The 25679-nt window shown below is 42.5% G+C and overlaps 1 long non-coding RNA gene across 1 annotated transcript; it reads left to right on the top strand.

Annotated features, from left to right (window-relative positions):
• The first annotated feature begins 9213 nt into the window (after positions 1-9213).
• LOC149859322 (uncharacterized) lies at positions 9214-19477 on the top strand. The gene is made up of 3 exons (XR_016443597.1): positions 9214-9330; positions 14203-14313; positions 19330-19477. It is a non-coding gene; the product is annotated as an uncharacterized LOC149859322 (long non-coding RNA).
• The last annotated feature ends 6202 nt before the right edge of the window (positions 19478-25679 follow it).

The raw sequence follows: 25679 nt of genomic DNA, 5'->3' as shown, positions 1-25679 counted from the left end.
ACGCTGTCTTTAGAAGACCAGAACAACATTACTGAGGGAGGGAATGATGCTAGTAATTTTACAGCACAAAGGGAGGAGGAAAGCAAAGAAACCTTTAAAATGTTCAGCACATGTCATGATCTGACCTAGGGATGCACAGAGAGGGGTCTGTGAAGCTTTACAAAGTTGCCTTGTCTCAGTTCACCTAATGTACCCTCTTCGACCACAATGTCAACACGCTCCCTCTTCCCCTGACCCCACTTTTCCACATTGTATTTGGCTGGCTTGCCACATAGCCCTGTGAGGGGGATTGCTGGCCATTTTCACAAGCCCTCCAGTAGAGGGACTTGGAAGCGGTAGCACAGAAGAAAGCTCCTCGAATCTGGCTGCGTTCAATAAAGCTGGGATTTTATCACCTCCTGACACACAGGCATAGATCCCAGTGAGGTCACTGGCATACTGCAAAAGGAGGCTAACAAGCCTAGTTTTCCTAATAAGCAACTTTTATCCACCAATGCTTGATACAAGAATGGAGGTGTGTAGCAGTCAGTATGTTCTCTTCAGATTTTATGACAGTTTTAGGTTTCTTCATTGCAGAAAAGGGCCAGGATTTTCTAAAGCACTTAGTGTTAGCAGTAGTAGCCTGATGCTACTTGCATTGAAGTCAAAAACATTGACCAAGACGGCCGAGAAAGAAAAGCTTGCAAGTTTTAAAAACCCACTCCAGAACCAGTGCAACTAAAAAGAAAGGTGCCAAAGATGGCTTTAAAGTATCCTTTCATGCTTCTGATCTTAATGCATCAGGCTGGGTCCTCAACAGCTGCTCCATTTCTCATCAGCCATGAAAGCCCCAGCAGTCATCACCACAGGCAAGCCCTGGCCATGCTGCTTTCCCCTGGACATGCCCCTTAGTCATCCATAACAACAGCCTGGGAACTGCCACAGCACATCTACTCTACACTGCACTGGGTAGATCTTCCCATGTATGGACAAGCTGTCTTTGCTCCAGTCATGTGGCACAATCTTATATGTAGCCAAAGATCCCAGCCCACGTTGCTGTCCCTCATCACCCCTCTGAAATTATCCATGGCTGTTTTCTTTATGATAAAATCCCCCACCCCTTCAAATCACAGAATTCTTTCCATGGGTGTGTCTCTACAAATCTACATGCTTCAATTTTGCGCCTGCAGTCAAATGTAAGGGTTCATTATGTGGTCTAGAAATTGATGGGTATTCCATATGTTCTCTATATACTGTACCAGGACCTGATGCTGTGTTTCAAGGAAGTTAGTAACTAGTCCAGGCATTACATTTCATTATGCAAATATATATATATATATATATATATATATATAGCGCTACACACACACACACACACACAAGTATATTTGAATGTCTTGAATTTGAAAACGTGTCTCAGTCTACCCAACTATACAGCTGGTCCAATAAAAGATAATCGTCCTAAGAAATCCTTGCTTTTCTATGTGTACACATACACACGTGCACACACAGATACATACACCTAGATATATGTAATGTGTATATTACTACATTTATTTTATTAATTTCTATTTACCCACAGAAATATAAAGCACCTAAAAATTTCTGAGAATTTCTGGAATCCAACCTAAATAAAATGGTGTTCAGAGTATCAATATCCATTTACAAGAAATGGCTTTGTTTAAAACCGATAAACAGGGATTGAAGTGAAATGGAGGAGGAATTTGTTAAAAGAGTCTGCTTGTAAAAAAGTACAAAAGAATCCTGAAAGATGGAGGGAGGATTTTCACTTTTTTTTATTTTGGCCCTTTGGTTTAAAAATGAGGAAACATGATGGCTGTGTACGCACTCAAAATCCTTGGGAACGAGTACTGTTTAAAAATAAATAAAAGTATCTAAGTTAATAATTGATATATCAGAAATATATACATATACTTCACATGTATTGTCGATGCCATTTCTTTGGGGCAAGGACCATATGTGTGTTCGCTCAATGTATAGTAAAACAAGGTCCCAATTTCAGCTAGGACTGATGAGTAATATTGCCATAACATACATTTAATAGTATTAGTAATGAATAGATGTCATTTTGAGGTCATTAGCCAAATACTTCGTGCATATTTACTTACGAAAGTGCAGTCTGAATTTTAGGCTGTTTGAGAAATGTCAGAATTTGAAAGAGAAGGGATAAGCATTTTTCTTTTGTAAACTACCTTAGCTCGTTGTGTTGCAGTCACCAGCTCCACCGGTACTGATAACACGCCTTGACTTGGCCTGATTTCAGAGGTGCTGAGTCCCTACAGCTCTCGCTAATGTTCACTGCCTTTGTAGAAGCATGAAGCCCACTAAAATCAGTGGGAACATTTCCCTTTATTCGGACATGCTTCAAACCAGCCATCTTTATGACGGCTCAAAAGCTGGGTGCTCAACATTTGAGATGCCCTCCCAAATCAGTGGCCTTTTCTGAAAATGGTGACATGATAAACCTAATGTGGAAAAATACAATCAACTGTGGTAAGAGGATGCAAAGGCCTGAGTTCTCTGTAATCACTTCTGTTTTATGCACCCTAGAGCTGCATTTCCCAGCTCTACCAGCATTCACATACTGTAAAACATCATCTCCTTTTTTGGAGTGAGATCTCTACTAAAAGCTTCGCATTAACCTAAGGCAAGGTACATCCTTTAAAAAAGCTGGTGCTGTCCCAAATAAGTGAGTTGTTTGGAAGAAGGGCTTCTAATTAGTTTGCCTTTATAAAAGGGGAAAAAAGTTTTAATGTCATAAAACCAGGCAAAGTTAGCAGCTGCTGCAGGGCAGCTCGGATGTATGCAGTTTGCGCAGGCTGCCATCATACCCAGCACACCACAGGAAACCACTAACTCTAAACATGAGACTCACACTGGGCTCTGTGCCTCCCATCTGCTTCCACAAGTGGAGAGGATCCAAAACTGTGTGTGTGTGTGTGTGTGTGCGTGCGCGTGCGCGCTCACCTCTGCACCAGGTTCACTTTGCCCCACTCCGTATGCATGAGCCTCCCCAGTTATTCCAGGCTCTTTTGAGAGGGGGTGGGTTTTGCTTTATTTTTGGAAGCAAAAGTTACACCCTAGCACCAAATGTTCTGTCTTTTCAACCCCCAAAGCCACTGCCTGTCGGCTTTGCGCTTTTCTGGGCCCAGAGACCAGGCAGTTGCAAGTTATTTGGTAAAACAATTCTGCTGCTTTTCTAAACAGGTTATGGATTTACGAGCTTGGACTGCACTGTGCCCTAAAGACATCTGGTTACGTGCAGGAAGGGGCAAAGGAGACTGGGAATATGCGAGAGAGGTGAAACAAGTCTGAGGTATAAATAAGGAGAGGTGAGGGGTACATGATCGCTAGCACGTGGAGAATCACACATTAATATTGCCGTTGGAACTAAAAGCAAGCATCTGTACAGCAGCAGACTAGGCTGTAGGTTTTGCTAACATATAGAGAAGCTCCAGGAGGCAGCATCGGGTGGCGGAGGGGCTGGCTGCAGCAGAAGGGTGCTGAAAGTGCAGAGCCTTGTGGCTAGGTGGCAGGCAGGAGTCTGGCCTCTGGCTGGCTGGGCTGACCAGGCACAATTTATGCCCACAGTCAGTGTCTACACGTGTGTTTAATTGCAGTAAATTACCCCGGAGTAAGATAGGTCTGTCCCCAACAGTACTGTCTTACTGAAGCGTTAATTAGTTTCCTGTGGCCTAATACCATCGCATGTGTAGATGGTGATGCTTTACTTTGCAGCTAATTATTCTACTGCGCAGTTAAGCACGTGTGTGGATGTGGACGTGGCTTGTATGGGCTAGTATGATCACACTGGTTCCTTCTGGCCTTAAAGGGAATTCCAGGCAAATCTATGACTCAACTGCTGGCGGAAGCCGACATAACTCATTTCGATTCATAAACTCCTCAGTGTCTCTTTGTGCATTAAACCTCAGCTCCCTGTCCTCACTTGTGAGGCCCATATCATCTTATCTTTGGTCATGGGCATAGAGAGCTTTCACCCAACGGGAAGCAAAGAAGATACTGCCCCCAGCAGCCAGTTACAAAATGGGCTGCAGGTGCCTGGATCTGCCCAGTTTAAAGGCCCAGCTTGAGACAGGCATGCAGGGAAAAAGGTCCCAGTTGTAGTGCATGGGGCAGAGAGCCCTAGTGTGGGCTATCATCTGGCTTCCCTGCAGGGGCTATCCGATCTTTATTACTGCCTACTCAATATTGCCCTCCAGTCCCCTCCAGTGGGTGTGGCAGACCAGGGCTCCACGATCACTCCACCCCTAAAAGAGCAACTGTGCAAAGGGAGGATTACCACAGCATAAGCAATTGTGGCAGAAGGTACTGCGATCCCAGCCCTGACTCAGTTTCATTTTCAGCATTTATTTTCTCTTAAGTTCCCCCTCACTTCATAATCTCCTCCTGAGCCTCCATTTTGCTCCTTTCTAGCATTCATGCATCAGGTGCTTGGAACAGTCTTTCTGCCACGTTCAAGCCTACGTTTCCCTTTTGTTTACAGGAATTCTTCCCAGCCCTTTCTCCTCACTCTGAATTCCCCAGGCCCCGCTTTCCTGGGATAGTGTCCTGTATCTCCTTTTCTTACCTATCTCAGGCTGCCGGCTCTCCATAACAGCATGCCTTCTTGCTTGTTGGCAATACAAGAGGTGCATGTCTACACAAGATGCTTTAAGGTGCATTAGCCTAAATGTAAAGCGTATTAGGGCCTATGTCTACACGTGCGTACTCTTAATGCATGTTAAAAATGGTGTTTTGGGGCTAATCACACCTAAATTTGATACCTGCAAATGCAGGTATCATATTTTGGCGTGAATAGTTAAAGAGCATTAATGCACATGTAGCTGTGTTAAAGTGCATTAACGCTGTGTGTGTAGACTGACTTGGGACTAACTTTAGTCCCAAGTCAGTCCACAAACATGGCATTAATGCGCTTTAATGCCTGCATATGTAGACACCTGCCTAAACCCACTTAATGTACATAAAGGTAATGCACATCAACAGCAGTGCATGTCTAGCACCAGACGGGTTAAAGAAACAAGCATAACATATATTCCCCCTCCCAAGCCATAGATGGAAAGAGGTGCAGAGCCAGAGCTATATCCAAAAGATCATAATGCAGCCCACAGACATTTATAGGGAGGTTAGAGAAAGTACGAAGCTGACCACTGTGCCTGCTTTCCAAAGCTAGAAGGCTGCTCACTGGAGATGAAATCCCTCCTTCTCTTCCAGGGCTTTCCTGATGCGGGGGAATTACAGGCTCCAGTGGAAAGAAAAGGAGCCATATTTTGTGTTCAGCTCCAAAAAACACAATTCCTGCCAACTTCCATGAGAGCTGCCTGCACAGACTGGGGAGCTGAAGGTGCCCCAGAAGCAACACAATGGCTCCTAGTTTTTGGAATCAGCTATCCCTTTATTCATTGCTGTGGGTCTGACCCTCCTCCCACTTGAAAATAATAGCAAAACTTCCATTGTTTCCAATGGGAACAGGCAAAGATCCAGGTATAAAGGTCAGAGCCTGCAATGAGATATGTTAAGGCAGACCTTTGCATCTCTGTGGAGCTCAGTCTTGGGACAAGGGTCCATCAACATGTATCTTATTGCAGAACCAAGGATCTGGGCTTGGCTAAGTCACATCTAGTTTGCTAGGGAACACTCTGCTTTTGGCTGATGGAAAGATAGCCCAACCATATTATGTACTGCCTACAAATAATTTAAGCCCCTGGATCAATGCATAAAGGCCAGGGATGCTCTCATGAAACTAACTTTTCAGAAGAATATAATTAACTGGAATGGTCTTTCATTATAGAAATGTCCCTGATCGTTTTTGGGAACTGAAAAAACAGGAAAGCTTATCTTTCTTTTCCAGTCTATGAATAAACAGAAAGAGGAAGGTGAAGACTGAGTTTGCTGCATAACCCAGTACCCAGCTTCTCATGTTGACCTGGCTGATATAATCTATTTAATTTTTTTTTAAAATGCATTTCACATTTCTGACTAAAATAGCTAAAAATTAAAAAAAAAAGTGCTTGATTTGTTAAAATAATGATACTTTTGTTGTTGAAGAAAACTATCCAAAATACATAAGCTTGTTGTTTTAGTTAAAACAATTTTAATGTCTGTTGTTTTTGGTGACAGCTGTTGTTGTCCTCCTAATACAGCCTGGGAAAAATATCTCCCAAATATCCACGATTAATCTAGTGAATTGGAGATAGTTCACCTCCCAATGACTTCACAAGTATCTGCTTCAATTAGCTTTGGTAAATAAAATAACCAAATCATAATTCAGTTTTCTGCTGTAGCTGAAAAATTAATCTGAAGAGATATCACAATAAATCACTGCTTTAAAATGTATAGTGTGTCTCTTCTAAAAATGAAACCTACATCTATCTCTGAGTTGTGAATAATATGTATTAAGGTTATATCAAGCAACAAGAGTGCACTTTTTGTAGAAAACAATGATTAAATTGAGGGTCCCTGACCAGCAATTTAAATCGTGATTTAAATCATGATTTAAATCAAACCCACCCAGTTTTTATATTGCTGGGATCAGAAATCTGCTTTTGCAGCATTTTGGGGTTTCAAAACAACTTTGACCAGAAGAAAATCACAAGAAGTTTTGTACTTATACCCACATCTTCTCCAGACTGTCATTAATATGTTGTAGAGGAATAGTCTTCCATAAAGTGAAATAAATCTTTTTCTTTGGCAGAAAGATAACATTTTCTTATCTGAAAAGACATCACATCTCCAAGTGTATGTGTAATGCCTCATTTGCTGGCATACTCATGACTCCATTGGGAATAAGCAGATGCTCAGTGGCTCCACCAAAAGTTCAGGTCTAGAGTGTACTGAAAAATCCTTCCTATAGGGACTTTTTACCATCTTGTACCATCTATACTTTTCCCAGAGTCTGACAAAGGGACTTTGATCCTGAAGCTTGCAGAAAAGGACAATTTTCTTGTGATTTCCCAGTTGCTCTAATAAAAGTATAATTCTGGGACCAAGAGTTGTAGTTTTTTGTATGTCTAAAAAATCCTTTGCATTGCAGAGATTTCCTTGTTTAGCATCCCCTAATGGTTAGGGTGCAGCAGCAGCAGGAATCAGGAAACCACTGACCAACTACTGAATCCTAGGAAATAGTGCTGGATGAGACCATAAGAAATCATCTGGTCTAATCATCCTGCATTAATAATAATAATATTATATCCTAATAATAATAATCATCCTGCATTATGGCAGGATCAACAAGCCATCCCTGAGATATGTTTATCTAATCTTTTCTTAGAAAACTTGAATGATGGAGATCTCTCAACTTCCCCAGGTAATCTTTTCCAGTGCTTTACTATCAGTTAGAAAGCTTTTCCTAATATCTAACCTAAATCTCCCTTTCTGCCATGAAAACCTGTGACTTCTTTTCTCCCCCTTGATGTACATGGAGGACAGTTAATTACCTTCCTCTCTGCAGCAACTTTTTCCCATTCTAAAGACTGTTATTGTGTCTCCCTCTGTCTTGTCTTTACTCAGTTAAACAACTCTATTATTTCAGTCTTCCCTCAACAACCTCTTCAAACTTGTTGCTCTCCTCTGGAGTCTCTCCAGATGGTTTACATTTTTCTCCAAGAGTGGTACCCAAAGCTGGACACTGTATTCCAGTTCTGGCTTGCCAGTGATGAGCAGAAGGAAAGATTTCTCCACTTTGTCTTACACAGGACACTCCGGTTGGTACATCCCAGCAGGCCACCTTTCTTGCAACAGTATGACATTGCTAAGTATAAGTAATGCTTGGTTTGCAATCCACTGAAAATTCCCAATTCTTTCCTGCAGAACTGCTGCCTAGCCCATCATTCCCCACCTCATATGTGTGTAGTCTCTAACTTTGTCCTCATCGATCTGTCCTCACATTCTGTTTGTTTCTACGGTTTATCAGGACTATTTTGAGTTCTGTTTTTATCCTCTGAAGTGCTTGCTGGGTCTCATCTGCAAATTCTAAATATGTTATTTCTATAATCCAAATTATTCATGAAAAGACCAAAAAGTACTAGATATAGGACAGACCCCATCAGAGCTCCTCTCAGTGTATCCTTTGAGTTTGACAGTGAACCACTGATTACTATTCTTTTAGTATGATTTTCCAACTAGCAGAGTATCCACCTTACAGCAGATCATATTCCCCAGTTTGTTATGTCAGTGCCAAAAGCCCTACTGAAGTCAAGCTGTATCACTGTTACTCCCCATCTACAAGACCTGCTACCCTTTCATAGAAGGAACTTAGGTTGGTAGACATGACTTGTTACTGATAATCCATGCTAGCTATTACTTGTCACTCTGTTATCTTCCAGGTGCTATATAAATAATTTGTCTATTATTTATTCCAGGATATATAGTAGAGAGTTAGACTGACTGGTCTATATATCCCTGGGTCCTCCTCTTCCCATTTTTAAAGATAAATGCTATGTTTACCCTTTTCCAGCCTTTTGAAACCACACCTGTGCTTGACATGTTCTCAGAGATAATCGCTAGGGGCTCTGCAATTATGCCCGCCAGCCCCTAAGTACGGTGAGGAGAAGCTCATGAGGATGACTTGAAATAATCATGTTTGTCTCAGGTTGTGTTGTAGTGATGCTGTAGCTGTGATGGTCCAGCAAATACACAAGGGACAAAGATTTTTGTGGGTGATATCTTTTAGTCGACCAACTGTGTGGTTGGGATAGTTTTAGACAAGCCTTCAGGTCTCACAGGAAGGGTACCGTGAGTCCTGAAAGCTTGTCTGAAGCTATCCCAACATTTGTCTAAGTGGTCTCCAATCCATTCTTCCCCTATTCCCTTGTCACTGATGCTACCTCTGATTACAGTTATGCATTTTAGTGAAGACAGAAGCATCATCTCTCATTAGTTTTCCTTCCTCAGGGAGGGGTGGATCAACTCTTTCCTTGCTCTTCATCTTCCTACTGTGTTACTTAAACAAAGTTTACTTTATGCCTCTTGCTAGTTGCAGAAAAAGTGACCACTGGCAAGTTACTTCACCTCTCTCTGCTTCAGTTTTCCCTCACATCCTTTGTCTCTCTTCTGATTAGCTGGTTAGCGCTTCGGGGCAGTCATGGTCCTTTAGCAGGTTCTGTGCACAGCATCCAGTGCAATGGGGCCCTGCTCCCTTAGGAAGCTGGGCACTACTGTAACACTAATAATAATACTAGTGATGTTTCTCTATTTAGACCCTGATCCTGTGATAAGCCCCACACAAACATCTGGAACTAACCTCTGTGACTCCAGTGAAGCTCCACCACAGCATGAGGGTTTCATCAGCCAGGCTCTCACCACAAAATCAAGGTTTTTATTCTGCATCCCCAGAAATACTTTGTCCCAATACTTTTCCTATTGCTTAGACAATGCAGGAGAATTGGCATCACTGCAACTTTTGGGTCTTGCTGTGTATAGAAGAAGGAATGAAAAGTCTCTTATAAAAAGCTTCTGAGACTTATTCGCTTTCAGTAAACCCGGAGTCCCAACGTTTTGTACGTGGAGATGTCTAGTTGTGCAAATCCTGTACCATAAAGTATGCAGTTGTATTTTTCCAAAGAATGGGTACAGTAAATAACTGCCTATGCTCTTCCTGTCTAGGAGCCTCATCAAACAGCCAGCACATTTTTGGTTTAGTGAAAACAATTTTATGACCCTGAGCAATAAGCTTTTTTTGTTTTTAAGAAAAAGGAAAGAAAGCAAGAAACTCATATTCACTGGCAGCAACTGCTTTGGAATAAATTAGTATGAGGCAGCAAAACTGCTAAAAGGCAGGGGTCTGTGGGTAATCTTCACTTCCCGCTAATATACTTCTACAAAAATGCAAGCAATTGGAACTTCCTGCCTGTCCCTATGCCACGTGCTGTGGCCACACAGAATTTCACAGTGGCAAGGACAGATCTCAGCTCTTCCTGCCGCAGCAGCACAGACAGACTCCTGCTGCTTGAATGCAAGGAAACTCTCCTGTAGAGACAAGCAGTATTGGGCCTGTGATACACAGTGGATCAGTGCTTAACCCAGCCAGAAGAGGGCAGTGAAACGAACACTCACACACACACGCTGGAAATACAGGTGTCAGAGGAGCCTTTGCTTACTGCAACCCATTTGTTCATAGGCGTTATGATGCAAGCTTTCATTACATGATGACATACTTTTTTCTCCCATAGGACTCTGGTCTCATTTAGGGCACAAAGGTGGACACTGCTCCATTCATTTATTTCTTTGTTTAGTCCCGCTCTTCATGGTGTGGCTCCCAGCCTTTTTTACTGTGCATTATTCAAACCCTCATAGTTTCTATGATTCCCTTCACTTTAGCGTTTGAGTGCTGGAAATGCTACAGCATTTAATTCATTCATTTTATGAATACCCTGTATTGGTATAACTCCCATTTTGCAAGTGGGAAACTGAGGCACAGAGCAACTGAGCCTAAAATGCCCCCACATTTTGCATGGCCACATTAAAATGCTTGGGACTGAATATGTCAGTGTATGAGTAGCATTGTGTAGCAGTACTTCACCCACTCACTCACCGACTTCAGCTACAGTGTGAGTGCTCAGCATCTCTGTAGATCAGACTCCTGGCCCTCAGCCCGAGCACGGGGGCCTGGGCTGGTGTGGGCACTAAGGTGCACAGTTGATGGCCCAGAGGTCTCAAGTTCAAGGCCATGGCAGGAGTGTTCACAGTGTGGCCTATCAGTGAATCTTCAAATTCTGGTAACTACCTTGTCACAAGGAAAGGAAGTAAGAGCATACAGAAAAAGAACAGACAATTCATGACCATCTGGGAAAAGTGGTTTATGCGATTGCCCAGCATCACACAGTAAACCTGCAGCAGACACAGAGATAAAATCCAGTTCTCCCAATCAGCTGCTCTAATCTAGAGACCTTCCCCCTCATCCTGCAGGCCCATGCTCCATTCACTATGCACCTTCCACTTCTGCAGGCAACTAGGAAGGGGCCCAAAGACAATAGTCTCCTTTGCTGCCCCCTCCCAGAGCTGGCCTGGCCTGTGTGCTGAATGAAGCAGGTCTCCTGTGGGAGACACTGTGGGCATATCTACATAAGAAGTTTACTGTGCAGTAAATGTCTTGGTGTCTATACATGCACCCCTTTCAGGGTGATAGAAACTAATACATGCTGCAGCAGGGTAGTAGTTGTAAACACAAGTACTAATTACCTGTTCCAGAGTTTTTTTGCGTGCAGCAGCACACACACAGACACTGCCCAGGTTGGCTGGGACACAGGGTGCTTCAGTGCGGGGCTAGTCAGCAAGCACCCTCCACAGCATGTAGAGCCCAGTCAGAACAGCTCTGGGCTGGCAGGCTAGGCTCCCCCTGGGTTCCCTGCCAGTCCAGGCTGCTCCATGTGCTGCGCACCAGTAAACTCGGGAGCAATATGCACCACAGTTGTTTGCTCACAGGTGCATGTTCAAATGGCACACTCGGGGCAAAAAACTCCAGAGCACTAAGCTCCAGAGTCTATTCATGTGCATTAATCGCACGTATAGATGCCCCCAGTGTATGATAAACAAGGCCTGTTTTGTGATGCATATGAGGAAGGGGGCACAAGCTGAGGTTGCACAGCTAATCTTGATTTTGGCATTTCCTAAGTACTTATAGTGCTTGGCTGCAACCTTAAAAATGTTCTTTTCATGCAGTGTATATGAATACATGTGTGTGTTCTGTTTTATTCTCTCTCACACAAACACAACTCACTACAATATCGTCATTCACCAAAAGCCAATACCACTGGTTCCTGTGGGAGAAGAATCGGGCCCCATGACCCTTCCCATCACGTGCACTTTGCTTTTGATTCAAATGGAGGCAGGGCAGAGCAGACAAAGACTGCAGGAGTCTAATCAGTGGTTATCCAGGCACAGAAATCCCCCAGAATCACCATAGGTGAACACTTAGAACTAGAGTGTGCTATACTGCATGCTTCCTATCAATAAATGATTATAATCTTAGACACAACCATTGGAGTAGGTAATTACCGTGCCTCGAGCACTGAAGAGGCTGGTTGTACTGCCATCCAGTGACTGCAACAGCAACCTGGGAGCTAAAGCCAAGGGAAGCTGAAATTAATCCTAGGATCCAAGGGCTTATTTAGCCACTGAAGTGAAGAGAATCTCTGGACAGAAAAGAAAAAAAGAAAAAAAGGTGGGGGAATGAACAGCTCCATCAGTACAGGATGCTCCTGCAAGAGCAAATGATCGTCTTGGATTTTACCTCTCTGGAATATATAATACTGAACACAGAGAGCATGTTCGGCTGCAGAGCTTTTTGCAAACAGTGTCCACATCTCTGTAAGACAAGCATCATCATCCCCATTCTACTGGGGGGCGGGAGAGGGGAAACAGAGGCAAGGAGAAGTGAAGGGAAATACCCAAGTCCACAGAGGGAACCAGTGTAAGAACCAGCACAAGATTCAGGTGTTGAATCAACCTGAGGGATGCCCATTTGTATCAAATGAGGAAATCACAGCAGAGGCAGGCTGGCAAGGCTCTCATGTGGTCATATAGTGCAAGTCACTGCTCAAGGCAGGATCCTCCCAGGCAAAACATCCACGCAAGCACTTGTCTAACCTGCGCTTACAACTTTTAGTGACAGAAATTCCACCCCCAGGGAATCTATTCCGGTGCTTAACCACCCTCAGCGATAGAAAGTGCTTCCTAGTATTTAACCCGAATTTCCATTGCTGCCATTTAAGCCCATTATTTGTCCTCCCCCCCGCAGACACAGAAGAGTAACTGGTCACTGTCCTCATTATAACTCTTTGCAAACTGTTATCAAATCCCCCTCAGTCTTCTGTCCTCCCAGGACATTCAGATCTTTGGTCCCAGACCTGTGCTCAAACCATATTCCTTTCTCAGACTTGAACCCCTTACATTCAAACAGACTCCAGACTTAGAGCCACATAGTAAGGAGAGGGTATGGTTTAGTGGCTAGCCCAAGGGGCTGCAAGTCAGGACGCGTGGGCACTACCTCAGACTAGTTTTTGGCTTTAGGAGAGTCTGTAAGATGGGCATAAGTCATACCTCCCTCAAAATAAGGGAGAATAAATTAACTTTTGTCAAGTGCTTTGAGATGTTCAATGGAAGGTCCTGTAAGAGGGCAAAGCATAATTACTATAAAATATTACAATGCAGCCATGAATAATGCCTTGCTATCACACAGCACTTTTCATCTGATGATCCCAAAGCACTTTGTGACCAAAAATAATCTTCAGTCTCTCAGTTTTACCCATAGGGGGGCATGTTTACCAGGGCATCTTAGATGCAATGTTAGACAGATGTTGGCAGTCATCAGGCTCCTGCAGCTTTGCCCTCTAGCTCTGGCTCTCACTGCCTTTCCAAATGAGTCATCTTAGCTCAGATGCTGTACCCTAAACATGAGTAATACGATTTTACAGATAAGAGCAAAGTGAAGTGAGAGACTGGGAGAGCTAGTAGAGAGGCAAACTACCTAAAATAGATGATTTTTATGATGCCTTTACTCTGAAGTAATTTGACTTTGGCATAGAAGTTGAGCAGTCAGCACAAAGGTTCATACTTGTGCAAATCCCTGCACTCTAGCATACACTTAGTTACCCCTCAGAAAAGAAGAAGTAAGTCTAGAGCAGTGCACAGTACAGTGGTGTACTGGTTGTCTGTCTACTCCCCAGTCCTTTTCATCCCAGGGTAGGACCTTTACTTAATGCAAAAGAGCCTGCCAGCACCTAGCTGCCAGGCACTATCATGGTGTGTAGACAACCAGCTAGTGTCCACTCTGTGCTGTGGAGGAAATTTATTACAGAGTAAAATCTGGAGTAAATTACTCCATAGTAATTGTGTCGTGTGCTCACAACCTGACCTGATTTCCCATATCCCTGCTCCCAGGAATTACCATGTTGCCCACTGTTCCAGCACCCCAGCACGGAGCTCTTCTTCATCTGGCATTTTCTATCTATTTCCAGGCAACTATATAACTTGTTTTTGGTAATCCCTGCCTGCCCATGTTCCTTTGCCCATCATCCTTTGCTTATCCCCCAACACTTCATCCTCTTCTTCTGCATCCCCAAACTAGGCTATAATCTCTCACAAAAACTGCATCACAAATTGTCTTGTTCCTGCCTGTCATTTCCCCCACCCTATTCTAGCACCAGCCTCCACATTATCCTCTCACTATCTTCTTTCCCTTTCTAGAGCAAGAGCCTGCTACTCTGCTGCTCCTGCTCCCCCAAATCCAGACTGACGATGCCTCGCAGTGCAGATCAGCCCTCAGACTCCACAGCCCTCCCCATGGCCCTGCCTCAGGTAATACACATTTCATTTTCACTTAGCACAGAAGAGGTTTTCACTGCTGATACCACAAATTTCAGATGAGGCCAAAAAGAAGAGCAAAACCAGAAAGCTTTGCTGAAGGTCCGGGCTCTGTGAGAGCAAGCACAGTGGCCTTACTGGCCTCTGGGTCACCACAATAACACAGAGTGACAGTGAGTTAGTGAAAAGCATCCAACACTGCTGTCTTGAACCCTCTTGGTTGTGACCTCAAGTATTTGAGTGTTTACCACGTATATATATTTAAGCAAAAAATGAGGTCAAATCAGCACCCTCTGTCTGAACCTTCAGTTGCTGCGGAAATGGGTGTGTTGTAAAGGTGAAAAGAGTTGACAGACCATTTGTCCCAGGCTAGGGGGGAGGTCTGATTGGCATCTGAATCCAAACTTAACCTGGAATCACAATAGGATTCACTAGCATCTTGCTCAGAGAACATCACAAACATAGCACACACTTTTTGGGGTGCTTTTGGGGCACATGGAAGGTGATAAACTCCCAGCAACTAAGCACAGGTACAAAAGCAACACCAAGCAGCAACTCAGGTGTAGGAGGTTGTGGAAAGGTGACAAGACAGTAGTTATCACCAGCAAACACTAGAATGAATCTGATGCCCAGTGATCCATCATGTCACCCAATGCCACCAGGTAATTCTTCAACCGACAGCTCCTGTCTGGGCCTGGTGGTCACAGCATCCCAGCAGAGCACAGTACCACTGTCCAGGGGAGTTAGGATACTATAGATACAAGGACCATACAGTACTAGAACTGAAGGATGAAATAAACAGTAATGGATGCTAAGAAAGAACCCGACTGGTTTGGGAGGAGTCTAAGGAGCGAAGCACTGATGCACCTTGCAAATGATGGCCAGAACCTGGTAATAAACAGGATGGCAATGAAGTCCCTTTAATTTTAGTAGGGTTGAACTTTGCCCCAAGTCATCCTAAACCATTACCAACAGCATAAGATGTCACGGGGACGAAGGATCAAGCCCAACCTGCACTTCAGTGGAGCTGCTCCCTCTTTTCCCTGCCTATGTGAAAGATCTGCATCTGCCCCCCTACAGTGAGCGTCTAAAAACATCTCAAAACCTCAATCCAGCCACAGAATGGGAAGACGTTCGCTTTTCCTTTTTTGGTTTTAAAAAATCTGCCCGTTCTGAAAACCCAAGGAGAATATATAATAATCTTCTGTCCATTTTAACTGCAGCCCTTGCAAACAGCAATGCAAAAACAAACAACAGTTTATGGCTAACAACATGAATTTTTGTGTCTGGTCTGTGGTTGCAGGGAGTATGTTATTCAAGGACAATTTTCCAGGCAAGCCAAGGAAATGCAGGGTATTGCTGATGCATTTGCATCTGACAGATCTCCTTTGGAGGTGACCAAATTATAAGCAAGATGAAGAAGGCTGACTTAAAGGAAGCCCGGATTTTTCTTACATTTCCTAATTACGTTGTAGAAGCCTCTTCAGTACCCAACTGACCTCAGAGCCCCACTGTAGAAACCTTTGGCCTTCTCTACACTCAGGTTTTATATCAGTCTAACTACGTGATTAGGGAGGTGATTTGTTACCAATTTAATTATGCTGAGGCAACCCCTAGTCTGGACAAAGTTATTGAGGTATATATAAAAGTACATTATTCTGTTATTTCTATTCCCCTTCCCAAACAGGCATAAACTATGCCAGCATAAGCCCATTTATAGTGAGATAACTGAATCTGTTGTCAGGTGTGTGGCACTATAACTGCACCGGTGCAGCTGAAGTCACACTTCAGGGTTGTCGGTTGTAGCCATGTTGGTCTAAGGACATAGGCAGACAAGGTTTTTTTGGGTAGATGTGATATCAAAGGGCGCCTGTACATGATGTTGGCTTTATCTAGTTAAAGATAATCTCTAGGTTTATTTAACTCTCGCAATGTACCATGATAATTCCCATTACTATTTTGCATGTAAAGTATTTAACACTCCTAATTGGTTAATGTGCTATTACTAGTAAAAAATGCTAGAGGGCACATGGTGGACAGCTTATGTCAAACAGGGATAATGGCGATTTTAACTGTGTGCGAGAATACACATAACAAAGTTTCACGATAAAATTAAACGTGGTGGAACAATTGGCCATGGTAAAAATAAAACATGTCGGTCAGAGGTGGTCTAGTTTGCTATGATACATCAAAATCTACCACAATAAAAAAGTCACTGTGTATTTTCACACGTGACTAATCTAGAGAAATGGTGATTTTTGGTGCCATTTCGTAATGTGTATCTAAACGACACACACTGTGTGCAAGGACCCTTATTAGACCAACTGAATAGTTGGAAAAATTGTTCTTTGCAAGCTTTTGGGCACAAACATCCTTCTTCAAGCATAGGGAGAGTCTGCCTTTCCCAAAGAAAGAACAAATTTTCCAACTATTCAGTTGGTCTAATAAAAGATATCACATCTACCCAAAGACCCTTGTCTGTTAAAGCTACACAACTTTTGTGTAATAGACAATGCTTGGGACAGTGACAGTCCCACTCCTGAAGAGCACAGAGTAGAAACAGAAGTGAAGTGACTTGCTCCATACCCCGCAAAGCAGATCAGAAATACAACACAGGTCTCCAGAAGCCCACTTCAGCACCCTGTCAATTAAGCTGACGTGCCAGGCTCCTGGCCAGCTCCATCCCATGGCATTTCCATGTTCATCTAAATTCGAGGAGCTCATGTGGCTTTTCTAGTGGGAACTTTCTCCATGTTCAAATTTAACCTCTCTTCTTCCTGAAACTGGACATAGCCAATTCAGAGCAATAATCCTCACAGGCTCTCTCACCGGAACCAGAACCCAACATACTAGCTACTTTATGTCTGGATTCTCTAGTTCACCCTGCAGTGACAAACCCACACATAATAAAGTTGCCGGACAGGGGCCTTGGACTGTAAGTGATCTGCAGCAGGGAGGTGTCTTAATCTATGCAAAACACCTACGAAATGCATGGTGATGTAAAGGTAACTTATATAATAATGGACCAAATAGTTGTATATGGTATAGGACCTACATTTTTTGCCTGGAGTGCTTAGTATAGTTAGTATTTAGCCCAAGGCAAGTCAGTCTTGCTTATATAATACTTGCTCTTGTTCAGGGTCTCCTGTCTTACACCTGTTGTGTTAAACTTTTAAAAACAGTAACATCAACACAAAGCAGTACTAGAGCTCTGCCAGTGAGGTTATGTGATCCAAGCTCCCTTTCTGATAAGCTGGAGGAAGGTGGAGAATCCTGGTTTGGTTTCAAGCCTTTATAGATGGGTTAAAAGGCTGCATGTCAGTGTGCTGAGACAATGACATTTCTGATCAGGACTGGAAGACAGACACATGCCTCTAACTTGACAGCTCACAGCGCACCATATACAGCGAGATCGTTGTTTGATCCGTGTTTCTGGTGACAGAGAAAAAGCCAGTGAGTGCACAGCCTGGGACACCATCAAAGAGATGCAATCAGGACCGGAATATGACTCTAGGTGAGAAAACTGATTGGGACATGCACTGACACAGCTTGAGATCATCAAGATAAGAAAGAAGGAAGTAGGTGTTGTGAGTTACTGAGTATTATCAACCTCTTTTCTAGCAGAGAAGGCATAAAACTTTGCATTTGTTTCTTCTTGTGATGGAACAATACGTTGATAAAGGCAAAAGGAGTTTCTCATGAGTATGAGCCTCACAGGTCTTTTCCTTTGACAAGGAGTCTATTCCCACACCTTGACCAAATCATTTCCCCTCTCCCTGCCTCAGGTTCCCAGTCTGGAAAAAACAGGGAACACAGGAATATAGAAACATTAGACTGAAAAGGGCCTCCTGGGTTAGAGTCCAGTCCCCTGGAGTCAGTGTGGGCATCTCACAAGAGTGACTTCCTAGAACATTTCAGCCAAGTGGCTCTTTGAGATATTCACATGGAAGGTAAAGTATCAATAGGACTTTGATAATCTAAGCTCAAAATCTATTACTTGAAATAAGAAAATGGTTGTACAACATTTTGTAATAATGGAGAAAGTCCTTTGTGGAGTGGGGTGGGGGGAAGCATCAACAAAAATGGTTTTCATTTTAAATTGAAATGTGCTCATGCTGGACCAAAAGCCCAAACAACCCAGCCCCTTACAGCATAGCCTTACTGGCCCAACGCTAAGGACTCAGTCCTGCCATATGCCCCATGCAGGATGGATTCATATTGAAGTCAGTGGTGCACCCATAGATATTAGGGTTGGTGCAAATCTAGTTTATCGCAGGATCTCACCTGATGCAAACTGGCACAGCCCACTGGAACTGGCAGAGCCAGTGATGGCACTGGACCTACACTCGCACTGGGCCTGTTGTCTGCTAAGCACTCAGCTCAATAGAGCTGCCACTCACCTTGAAAAAATGGGATTGGCTATAATACAGACCATAAAAGTAATGATAATGGTACTTGAGAAGCAGGAAGTGAAACTAACTAAATACTAACGCCCAAATTTGTTACGTTTGAACTGAAATGCAAAATATAAACAAAGAATAGATAAAAATGGTGAAGAGTAAACCTGTTTTTTTTTAAATTCTAACCATTTTAAAGAGTTAACACTAACACAGATAAGTAATTTTAATGCATTATTTTATGTTGGTAACACTTTCGTTATCATGTTTCCTTTTTTCCCTCAGTAGAAGGTACATCTTTGTTCACTACTTCAGCTGATAACTGCAATGTGCTTTTCATACCTCATCTGCAAATCAAGGAGAGCAAATGAATCAAAAAAAAATATGGAGGGCCAGATTTTCAGCTGACATAAATCAAGGTAGCTATATTAAAGTCAGTAGTGCTCCCCGCAGTTGATCCCAGCTCAGAATCAAGTCCATAAAGGGTATTCTAAAAGGGCAGAAGCAGGCAATGTTTGAACAGAACTGGTCTCACCCTTTATGTTGTATTTTAAAGGTAGGACCCAAGACATCTTAAAATGTGCGAGTTCAAAAGATCTTGTGTTTCATATAGATCCAGACACTTCAGCCAACAGTAAAGTGGCTCCGTTTGGGATTTGCAGCATGTGAATCAGTAAAGGCTGGTGAAAAGGGCAGCGCTTCATTGATCCAACAGCATCATCTTTTTGGTAAGCAGATGTTTTTATCAAAATATGAAATCAATAGGTCTAAGCTGGCCAGCTGACCCAGTGTACAGGAGACAAGCAGCAAAGAGTCTTGCTTAGGTTCTGCTTGAAAGAGCTGTCCCTTTTTTGTCTTTGGAAACTTGTCATGCAAATGTCAAATAGTACTCCCAGCTGCACCCCTTCAATGCAGAGATCATGTGGATGGTACCAGCTGTACTAGCATATGGTCTTCAGGTGACAGCTAATGATGATTAGCACTTCTATAGTGCTTTCCAGCTATCCATCTCCAAATACCTTACAAAGAAATGTTAATAGCATTCTCTTACTTAACAGACATGAAAAGGAGGCACAGAGAGGACAAGTAAACTGCCCAACAGGTCACTAGGAAAGCCAGGCTGGAAGGAGGGAAGGAAGGAAGGATGGCTCTGACTTCTTAAACTTCTATTATACAAACTTCTATTACACAAATGTTAAAAATAAAAAGGTAAAAGCGCACAAATGTGTACCCCTCCCAAGGGTCGAGCGTGAGACACTTGCCAGTGGCAAAAACATCCTATCACCAGAGATTAAAGTCCCCCTTTGTTCCTGGGGTTACATATTTAGAACTATCTGTCCATCTTCCACTTTACAGAGTACTCAGCATAACACAAACCAGTCCGCATTTTGTTGCAAGATGAAGTGTCCAAAAAAGTGAGAGAGAGAATTGATGTCAATGTTTTTCCTAAAGGAAGAAAGAAATCACAGGTGTTTCAGTTTCCCATCTCGTAGTTACTGAGACTTGTTGGATCGTTTGAATCAGAGTCCCCTGCAGACTCTGATTCAAATGGTTTGCTCTTAGAGGAATTGTGTGTTTTAGTTTGTTTCATGTTTGACAGTTTTGGGAAAAGAATTGGGTTTTGTTTCTCTTTGTTGTGAAGCATGCAATACATGAGAACAAATGTGGGCTGCAGTTTGCTATCAGGGAGCCTTTGAAGTGGTTAGAAAAATGAGTATTATCCCCACAGCCTGTGGGCAGAGGTGGATTCAGAGTCTTTTTCCACCTGAAAAAAAAAACACAGACATATCACTACCCACACATCAGTTCTACCAAGCCACATTACAGCTCAGCCTTGAGAGAGGCAGCAGGTTCCTTTCCTCATTGTTTTCAAGCCTCCAGATATTTCTGTAATTATATATAAATACACACATGTACTGTGAAGGCCTGGCTGCCTTATCATTTCCCACAGCATAATGCTATTAATGGTGGTACAGCAACTCTTGATTTACACTAGCTCCAATGCATGGGAATCAGGGTCTTTGAAACCCTGTCTTCTTGCTGGTGAAATTCATCTCTGCGTGATGGAGCCAAAGCATTACTTGCCCCCCTTTTGGTGTTTTCATGAAAGGCCTTTGCAGAGGGACGAACTTGAAGCAACTTTGCACAAAAGGATCCGTGAAGCAGCGTGGGTGGTTTCTTTCCTTTAGCTGTTGCTGTGGTTCTAGGTGCAACATTGTTATCAGGTGGTTTTTGTAGCCTTATGTTCATGTTATCTTACGAAAGGAACAAAACAATATGGTCTGATTCTCTTCCCATTTACACCATCATATTGCTGCTATTTCAGTGAGAGACAAATTAGACTCCTGGCCAACCACCAGAAGCGATTTAATAAGGATGGTCAGAAAACAGAAGTTCAGGTCTATCAGATGTTGTAACATTTCAACATTTGTTTTCATGCCCAATTCAAGCTAGAAGGTCACGTTTTGAAATTTATCACAGAACAGGAGATCAGGGGAAAAAAATCAATTCAGGAAACAATAGCATAGTCATTACCATAAGATGCTATGGTATATTACCTACAGTCGACTTATATTCAATGTAAACATTAAGACAGAAATTGAAACGAAGCAATAAAGTCAAAGGAAAATATTTTACTTTACGAAATTAACTGCTTCAGCTTTTTCAGAAGAAAGAACAAACCATTCATTCTGACTTTCATCAAAATTCACGTTCCAATGAAATGTGTTGATTTCAATGCAACTGCAATTTCCGGCGGAAGACTGATCCATCAAAAATGTATCAACCAGATCTCACCTCTAAAGCACTGAAGCTACACTTCTCCATGTGGCACCCAGTTGCCTGGTTTGTGTATTAAGACAGTGGTTTTCAACCTGTGGTCCACAGACCCCTGGGGGTCCACAGACTATGTATAAGGTTTCTGCAAAAGATTATTACAATCATTCAGAAGTATGTAAATAGCCACTTACACTTTGAAGGAGTCCACACCTCCATTTGAAATTTCCAAAGAAGACCGCACCTGCATTAAACATTTTTTTAGGGGTCTGCAAATGAAAAAAAGGTTGAAACCACTGTATTAAGGCCCTAAACCAAGATGCCACTTACTCACATAAGTAACTTTAAGGATATTAGTAAACCTATCAACTTCAGTCAAAGAACTTCTGGGGCAGTTTTTGTTGTTGTCAACTCTCCATTACAAGTCTCTCAATATTCTGGTGTTTTCCATAAAGCCCCAGTTCCTGGAGTCATACGGTTATGTGAGAATCTCAGTTTTTGGCCCTTGTGGTTGCAGAGAAAAGCAAGAAAACATCAGCCCTTAAAACAACCAAGAGATGGATATAACAATTCCAAATGTTTTATTTTAAAATTGTAAAGCCACTTTCAAGACCTTGAGGGGCCCAGTTTATGAATGCTGAACTGAACATTTGGGGCTCAACCTTCATTGGCTTTTGCACTTCCCTTTGTGGTTTTGAAAATCTCATCTCACAAGTTTTAAGTTAAGTAGTTGCTAAACTTCTGTCCTAAATTAGGGCTAAAAATTAAGGTAGGCTCTAGATTGGGAGATAAAGGATACATTCTGCTCAATTTCATAGTTTCATAGTTTCTAGGGTCGGAAGGGACCTGAGCAGATCATCTAGTCCGACCCCCTGCCCTGGCAGGAAAGAGGACTGGGGTCAAACAACGCCAGCAAGATGTGCATCTAACCTCCTCTTAAATACCCCCAGGGTAGGAGCCAGCACCACTTCTCTTGGAAGTTGGGTCCAGACCCTAGCCGCCCTGACCGTGAAGTCGCGCCTCCTGATATCTAACCTAAACCTGCCCTCTGCCAGCTTGTGACCGGTATTCCTGGTCACTCCTGGCAGTGCTCGGGGAAACAGTGACTTCCCCAATGCCTGCTGATCCCCCCTGACTAGTTTATAAACCCAAGTAATAGGTTGTTTCATTTAGAAGAGGAGTAAATCCCTTAAACATTCAAGTTGGCTTGAGCAAAAGAAAAAACGTGTTCTTGGCAACTATATAATTTCTGTTGCCGGCTTAATTTCCTTGCTTTCTCAGAGGCATAGCAAATTTCAAAGAATATTATTTGTACCTCATAGGTTTCTGTTCCATAGAAAACACATGTTGTGTAGTAAAATACATGAAATACTCTTTATTTGAAATTCCATGTTATAAATGAAAAGGAAAAATGTTTTGTGGAATTCTTCAAACACACAAATATGGATGTATATGTATATACATTTATATATGTGTGTGTGTGTGTGTTCATTCTATCTATCTACCTATCTGTCACATACACACACATCTATATCAATTCTATAGGTTTTGAATCATGACCAGATTCTTTTCTCCTTCTAAGGATTGTCATTTAGGACTTACATTCAGAATTAGATATATTATATATCTGGCATTTATGGTATTTTTCACCATTATAATATTTTACAAATAATATCAACTAAAAGGACTGAAATGTTTTAATGAAAAGCTCTTTCAATGTCAAAAGGCTCATTTGAAAAAAGATGGTTTTCATTTTGGTTAAAATCGTCAAGTTAGTTCACAAACACCTCTCCTAATATTTCTGCAAAAGTTGTCAGTGAAACATGTCATTTCCTGTAGACATATATATTGAAAATATTATTTTGGGTTTTTGTGATAACACCAACAAAAAGGTCTGGAAGAATTTTTAAAACCCCCCCACAAACTTTAAAAAATTTCCCACAAAAAGAACTGAAAAATTCAACCAAGTCTATGAGTTAAAACTCCTAGCACCTCCTTGTGAAATTGTTATTATTAATCCACTTAGTATGGATGAGGACACTGCTGGTGTTATAGTTTTAAGAGCCAGCCTTTGAATCAGAAGTAGAACTTACTAGAATGCAGTTTTTCTGGTTCATGGGGAAAGCAATTCTTTTAAAACTTGATTTTGGTCCAAATCAAACCAAAACCCTTTTTTTTTAATATCCCTGCAAGCTGGAAGCACTCTGGACTGGACCAGCTTGATAAAATTGACAGTCTTGTCAGCTGCACTGCTAATGGCTGTCTCTATAGGAGGGATGCCAATGATAAGAGTCTACAGATACAGGAAGCTGCAACCCAGTTATACAACCTCTCTGGAGCCACAGGCCCTGGGACCTCATCCCAGGACTTCCAGGATCCAAGCCCTGGCTCTGCAACAGGTCTGGGAAGATCTGGCTTCAGCCAGGGGTTTCAGGGCTTCAAGGCTCCCTACTGCAGAACTGAAACCCAGGCCTGGATAGAGCCCAGAAACCCTGGGCTTTGCATTTCCTAGTCCCTGTGGTCCCCATCCCCAGGGAACTGCACCAGCCAAGTCCTCTATAGTGCTGTGGACCTTAGAAGCACCGTGTCTCCAAACCTTGAGTCGTCTGTCAATCCAGACCCATTCCCCTCAGAATCCTGCCCTAGGTTTGATGAGTTTCCTGAACCCAAGTTTCTTCAAATGAAACATTTTTGATCAACTGACCACCGTATTCCAGCTATGCCCAGACCTTGCAAAATGACACCTGATGACATGAAAGCAGTGTTCATTGGGACTTGTACGCCATGGGCTGAGTGGCACTCTGAAAAGACTGAATTCCTGTATCATCTACATGTATGTGAATTTGGGGTGGCCCCTTGATGCAGGCTGGTTAGCAGCGTACCCATTCACTCTGTACCCAACCTTGAATTATGGAAAGGAGACTTTTTTTTTTAAATAAGGTCACCCAGTTGTGAAAAGTTTGCTTTTGTTTTATAAGAAGCTTCACTCTGTTTTTGTTTTTTAAACCACACACTGTAAAAAAAATCTTTCCCTTTTTTCTGTTTTCAGTCCATCTCAAAAGGGGCACTTCGGTTTTTCTTGCATTCTCCTAAAACCATACCAGTGTTGGTGGAACGTTTAATAAGCGCACATCTCCCAGTGAAATATTTAGCTGATCAATAGCAAGGACCAGCCTTTATTTAAAGAGAGAGAAGCTTTTTCCCCCCTGGATATCTAGGAAGCCCACATGGCATTTAATAAATCCTGTAATTAGATTTTCATATTGTCTCAAATTGAGAACAGTTTTGTGTACAGTTTCTTTTAGAAACACAGGGATTATCATGCTGCAAACAAATGAGCAGCGAGTCTAGTTTGGTATCGTGACTGCAGTTGTGGCCAGGAACGTGTAAACCCCACATGGTGAGAACTGAATCTGCCCCACTAACACCCATTCGCTTCCTGACTTACACTGGACCGTGTCTCAGCAAGGAACTTCCTGGATGAAGATCATATTATGCCCAGAAACATGTGGACTGATCGAGCTTATCATCTGAACCCAGCCTAGCAAACCTACAAATGTTATTCCCATTCATATGACGGTAGGACCTTTTATTTCACTTTTTCCAATTATTTTCCCCAATACAGTGGCCTTCTGTTTCCTTTGTGCTCACTCAAGTGTTCAGATTTGGCCAGCTCCCTGGCATTTTTGGTTGTTTAAATGTGTCAGGAAAATGACTGAGATGAGCAGGAAAAAAACAGAAGGCCAGGAAAGAACAGAAAGTCACCCACAATGTCTTCTAGCAGCACGTTCCACAGATTACTTGTACAATGAAGTGCCTTAAAAAAATATTCCAAAAATATCATGTGTATTAGGTTTACTCCATGGAGTGCCCTTCCATTCTTGCATGTGGTGGAAGTGACTGTGCCTCATGGGGAGAGCAGGTCTTCTATCTAATCCCTGCTCTGCCACTCAAACTCATTTGCAGTATGGTCTCAAGCAAGCTGACAACTCCACCCGTAGAAAGAAGGCACCTTGCAACACTGCTATGAAGTTTAGCATTTGCAAATGATTTGGCAATCCTTGGATAAGCAGCAAAATCATCACTAATGAGTAATATACATAGGCAGCACGTAACTCTAAGCTCTTGGTTAAGTCCAGCTCAAACCAAAGAGATGGTTTCTGTGCTTAAACAAGTGTTTGTGTGCTT

This window comes from Crocodylus siamensis, chromosome 7, assembly GCF_052110815.1.
Source record: "Crocodylus siamensis isolate JL-2025a chromosome 7, ASM5211081v1, whole genome shotgun sequence".
In the NCBI taxonomy this organism is placed as follows: domain Eukaryota; kingdom Metazoa; phylum Chordata; order Crocodylia; family Crocodylidae; genus Crocodylus; species Crocodylus siamensis.
The sequence above is the reverse complement of the archived record's forward strand: the minus strand, read 5'-3'. Positions and strand labels throughout refer to the sequence as shown.